This window comes from Aethalodelphis obliquidens, unplaced genomic scaffold (assembly GCF_003676395.1).
Source record: "Aethalodelphis obliquidens isolate GAN/ISIS:26980383/991018 unplaced genomic scaffold, ASM367639v1 scaffold19, whole genome shotgun sequence".
Taxonomy (NCBI): Eukaryota; Metazoa; Chordata; class Mammalia; order Artiodactyla; family Delphinidae; genus Aethalodelphis; species Aethalodelphis obliquidens.
Genome location: NW_020837963.1, coordinates 17,717,713 through 17,723,646, shown reverse-complemented (window position 1 = coordinate 17,723,646; position 5,934 = coordinate 17,717,713). Strand labels below are relative to the sequence as shown.

Sequence of the window (5,934 nt, the reverse complement as noted above, 5' to 3'; positions counted from 1 at the left end):
GTGTCTTCTGATTCTCTAACAAATCCACACCTTACATTTAGGTGAGAGTCTGCCTAAGAAGACCATGTAAAACTGAATCACTGAGTGACATCAGATAGCATAACCTCTTAGGTAGCACCTGTTGTGAATTTCTTAACACCAGAGTTACACAACTTTATCAGCTTCCGGAGGTTATATTCCTAATCAACATTGAATATTCTCTTTAGAAGAACAAACGGATGAAAAGCATATGTGGGGCTGGGCTCCATGATGTCTGTGTCCGTTCCTGTAAAACAAGTTGACAGATGTGCCACTGAAACTTGGCACAGGTGACAAAGAACTTGGGAGGTGCTGCCAGAGCCACTACAACAGTTGCTGTGCTCGTTGGCATCGCAGGTTAGATTTCAGTTTGCTGTAGCATTTTAAATAATTTTTTTTGCAACGACACGGTGCAGATATTCTGAAATTGACCACAAAAATTAATGAGAACACAGAGAAAACAATAACTTCAAGGAAATTTCCCTTTCAAATTACCAAATTCTCCCTCCACAAAAGTAAAGACATTTTCTGATATTTGATGACTTTCATCATGAGTAATTGTTTGTCTATGGGGTATTAAATGATTTATTACTATTACTGAACTATTACTTCAGTCAATCCAGCAACTAATTTGGCTGATTTTTTCCCCTCTCACTAGATTGACTGATTATTGAACTAAATTCAATAAAGGTATTTTGGTATTGAACTGACCCAACCCAGCTTCCTGCTTAATTTCTGATTGTTTTAGATTAAAAACTGAGTCATCTTTTTTGCCTTTATTATATGTATACACAATTTATAGATTACTTTCAGTTGCTAAATTAATACATTTTAATTGGTCTAGCTATTCTCATCAAGTTCAGTGCCAAACACTAACTAGTAAAGAATATACACATTCTAAGCTGTTTGGTAAAATTGACATCACAACCTAAATGTACCTTTTGGTTTGATGAATGTTACACAGGCCTTTGCTGGCCTCTGAGATTTAAGATTAGGTCTTGCTATAAATTTAATTCAAATCTAGAACTAAAATATTCTCAAACAAACAACAAAACAAGAAAACACCAGTGAATTTTCACCCATCTTCTAAAAACATCCCACATTTTAATTTTCATTATATTAATAATACCAGTGTGCAAAATAAAACCATATTTCATAGAGATAGACATGGAAATGACTGAAATACCTGGTTATTCTCTGTCTGACAAGAAACAGTCCTCTGAGAGTTGTTAAGAGTTCAGGCATGGCGATGACTGGTTTTATAAAGCTCTGCCCCTCCCACAGAGCATTTTCTTCTCTCTCTTTCTAATCTGTATCCTTTGAGTGAGTCAACATTTTACTCAGAAACACATCGTTAGGATAGAATTGCTTGTTTGCTAAGGCATCATTTAAGAAATTTGTTGGGGGGTTGACGTCATTCAGAAACTTAAGAATTTGGCAATATCTACACATGCCTGTAAAACTAGCTAAAACCTGTCAGCTCCTGTTTGTTCTTGTTCTCACAGTACGAAATTGTTGTTTGGTACTTGTTCTCATAGTACCAAATTCTGCAACATCCCTTCTGTCTTTTGACAAGGGTGGCCTGGGAGCTCTTTGCAATACTTAAAAGTAATGGAATCCTTTCTCTTCTGAATCTAAGCCGCCCCCAAGCAATGCTTTGGGAATGGAAAGAAAAAAAATACCACTTTTCTTCCTTATAAATTCTCTATTTTATACCGTCTTACATTTTCTTAAGCTATAATTTCCTGTGTAATTCTGGGTTCCACCCTAATATCCTGTCACAAACCACACCCAAAGATCTTCTCATTTGCCCTTCTAAAGAACATAGATCTTATGTTTAAACAATGAAAATCCACTGTGTACTTTAAGTTGATTTTTAACTCTATAGGTGTTAAGTGGAATTTGTGATGTCGAAAACATGATTCAGAAAATTCACTAGATTTTTAGATACAACCAAAGGAATTTGAGGAGTAAAAATAGATAAAAGATGGGCATAATGAAATAGAATCTGAGTCTGAAAATGTTCATATTGTTAGAGCTTATTGAAAAGTGTTTGCAACACATTGTAAAGATGGCTTCTCTACACTTTACTTTTTTTTTAATTGAAGTATAGTTGATTTACAATGTTCTGCCAGTCTCTGCTGTACAGCAAAATGACTCAGTTTTACACATACACACAATTCTTTTTTTTTTTTTTTTTTTTTTTTTTTTGCGGTACGCGGGCCTCTCACTGTTGCAGCCTCTCCCGTTGCGGAGCACAGGCTCCAGACGCGCAGGCTCAGCGGCCACGGCTCACGTGCCCGCAGCATGTGGGATCTTCCCGGACTGGGGCACGAACCCGTGTCCCCTGCATCGGCAGGCGGACTCTCAACCAGTGCGCCACCAGGGAAGCCCACACACATTCTTTTTTTAATATTCTTTGCCATTATGGTTTATCCCAGGAGATTGGATATAGTTCCCTGTGCTATAGAGTAGGACCTTGTTGTTTATCCATTCTCAGTGTAATAGTTTGCATCTACCAACCCCAAATTCCCAGTCCATCCCTCTCCCTCCCCACTTCCCCTTAGCAACCACAAGTCTGTTCTCTTTGTCTGTGAGTCTGTTTCTCTTTCATAGGATAGGTTCATTTGTGCCATATTTTAGGTTCCACCTATAAGTGATATCATATGGTATTTGTCTTTCTCTTTCGAACTTACTTCACTTAGTATGATAATCTCTAGTTGCACGCTTTACTTTTATGCATAGCAAATCCTCACAGGGATAGGGATGAAAAGAAGTAAAGGCACCATGCTTCTTCTCGGCTGGTGTGGCGAGCTCCATGTCTGTGCTTGAAGAGCTGAGTTGACAATCTGGAGTGTCTGCAGAACCAAGCCTGTGGGGCTTCCCTGGTGGCGCAGTGGTTGAGAGTCCTCCTGCCGAGGTTCGTGCCCCGGTCCGGGAAGATCTCACATGCCGCGGAGCGGCTGGGCCCGTGAGCCATGGCCGCTGAGCCTGTGCGTCCGGAGCCTGTGCTCCGCAACGGGAGAGGCCACAACAGTGAAAGGCCCCGCGTACCGCAAAAAAAAAAAACCAACCAAGCCTGTGGGTCTGAGCCCTGTGTGGGCATCTTAGTTTGACCCTGGTCCATGAGCCAGATTTTATCCTTACCTCGTCTTGCTAACGTGAGTCTCTGGTCAAAAAGGAGTGAGTTGACTTACCCCAAACCCCTCATTATTATTAAAGGGAAAATGAGATAGGTGCATTCTTCAGAACATGTATGTGGCAGTCAAAAGCCAAATTATTCGATTTATTCATTTCTGGAAGGTCTCAGGTCACAAAAAGAACTGGAATTCCACCTCAACAGTGACCTTTCAACTCCCAGCTTCCTCCGTTAGACTGAAGAAACCTTGCAGGGAGCCACTGACCCTTTTATAAGTTTTCACATCCCTTGGCACTCAGCCAGTTCTCTGTCTCAGTGAGTTCAGTAGATGCTATTGCTTTGTGGTCTAGGTCTCTCTCCCTTTTCGGTCTCAGTCTGCTGGAGGGCCCCCTCTGGCCATGTAACCAATTTGTTCAACCATTTTTTAACCACACATAGGCAGCACAGCAGTCTGCTAAGCCAATAGTGAACATACCTAGAACTTTAGCCACCCTTATCCCCACTGATCCAGGTCTGTGAGGTTTGATTCACACCCCACAGCATCCATGAAATCCAGTCTGACTTCTACAAACCTCAGTGAACTCCTGCTACGTAGAACCGCACCACTTAGACTTGAACTTGCAACGTAATAATGATTATTAATTAGTTAATAAATTGTATGTGTTCTAGCTGTTTCATCCAGGTTGGACTTCTATCACTAACTAGATGATACTGTACACTTAATTCCCTTTTAGCAGCAAGAACAGTGCTGAGCATCAAGTGGGTACTAAATACTTTTTGATGAATAAGATTCGAAAACTCTCTAGAAAGACTTTAAAGTGCGGTGAGCGAAGATGTGGATTCTGAGAGGCTCAGAAAGATCTGATTTGAAACCTCTTTCTGCCATTTAGTAGTTGCATAATCTTGCATAATCTTCCTCGGCTTCTCTGAGCTTTAATTTCCTAATACGCTGTGTGGCTGGTACTGTTTGTTGCCTGTGCAAGAGCAATCCATTTTTGCTGTCCTTCTTCCTGATTTTTAGTATTATTCAGAGATTTCTTGATCTTGGGAAGAAGGACCTCGTTGCTGGTCTAGGGGGTGGATAGATAGCCCAGTTCTGGTCAATGAGATGTGGGAGAAGTCTGCTGGGAAATGTTTGGGGAAATTTTTCCTTCCTGATAAGAGGAGATATGCAAAGAGAACTTCCTATCCTACACCCCCTCCTCCTACCCGACTTTGAGCAGGGCTGTGTGAGGATGTGATGCCAGGAAATGCTACAGCCACATCACACCCATGCGGAAAGCCGAAAAGACTTGTGGAGATGCCAAAGCAGAGCCCAGACATCAGAGAGTTGCTAAGCCAACGCTGGAAACCACCTACCTCCAATTTTTGTTCCTGTTGTTATAATTACATTAGATAATAAATAAGTCTGTATTGTTTAGGCATTGTTAGACAGATTGGGTCCTCTGTCATTTGCAGCCAAAAGCATTCCTAAACGACACAGACTTTTGTGAAGAATGGATGGGATAATGTCTGCCAAGTACTTAGCATATTATCCTTCATAGGGCAAGTGCTCCATAGTGTTAGCTGTTGTAACAGAGCGCCCAGGTGTGGGAGTTGCTGCCCTGCCTCAAATAGAGCAATTTTATGAGTTCAGCATCCGAAGAAAAGACATTCACATATCAAACAATTAGAGAAAGCTGTAAAAGGCAATAAATGATTCAGAGTTAAATTGAATGGCGCCAAAGGTAGGAAGTGTCATAGGGAGGAGGGGAAAGGATTGAAAAGGTGTGTTAGGACCTCAAGGAAAGGGTTGAGATAAATGAAAAATTGACGATTGAAAAGGGAAGGCACTAAAATTACAAAGTGGGAAGCACATTGGCTGGCTGGCTGAGATCTGCCTGGAGCAGTCGGTGTCTAGGGGACGGAGAGAGGAAAGATGATAGCATTTTACAGAGGGGTCTCTAATTCCAGACTGAGTTGAGAGCTAATCTAAAGGCAGCTTACTGCAAACCCTTGAGAAGGGAAGTGGCTTATAAAAAGTGGTGTTTTAAGAAGAAAAATCTGGGAAATCTGGACGAGAAAAAACCCAGAGGATGAGACACCTCCTAGGATACCAATTAGAAAAGCACAGCTCCTACAAAATGTTCCTAACTATTATAAAATATATAAGATTAGATCTTATCATAAGACTAGTTACCCTGAAATAGTATATGCGACAGTTGTAGGGCAGATCACTTCTATGGAAGTAAAGAATAATGAAACGGAATGTCTTTCACCTTCTCATTTTCTTATCTTCTAGGAAATATGTATGAGATAATCTTAAGTGGAAAAAAGAAGGATATAAAATTATATATACAGTATGACATGAACTGTATGCATTAGATATGTGCAGAAATTCGACTTGGAAATATGTTAAAATGTAAACAGTGATATCTCTGGGTCATAACTTTATAGATGTTGGTCATTTTTTCTCTTACTTTAAAATTTTTGTACATGTACTATAATAGGTATGCATTAATTTTAAAATCAGAAATACATTATCAAAGTATCTATATCAAGGTGTTCATTTTCTTTCTTTTTTTTTAGAAGCCATAAAAGAAAACTTTTGACTGCATATCATTTAGAAATGTTTAAAGTATAATGAGTGTTAGAAACAACCTAACAAAATTTTAAGAAAGAAACAGATGCTTACCAAATGTCAACTCCCCAAACAATTTATGAATCTATGAATTTAGGGCTAAATTTTAAATAATATGAATAAGTTAACAAGGGGTGTGATAGTTGATTTGGTTAAG

At 39.7% G+C, this 5,934-nt stretch overlaps 1 protein-coding gene across 1 annotated transcript in view; it reads right to left on the bottom strand.

The window, feature by feature from the left end:
- LOC113626823 (plasminogen activator inhibitor 2-like) overlaps positions 1 to 1,329 on the bottom strand; it is a 19,420-nt gene extending 18,091 nt beyond the window's left edge. Inside the window, exon 1 of the mRNA XM_027118712.1 lies at positions 1,205 to 1,329. The gene's annotated coding sequence lies outside the window, so the exon portion shown is untranslated. The remainder of the gene's footprint in view (positions 1 to 1,204) is intronic.
- Positions 1,330 to 5,934: the final 4,605 nt, after the last annotated feature.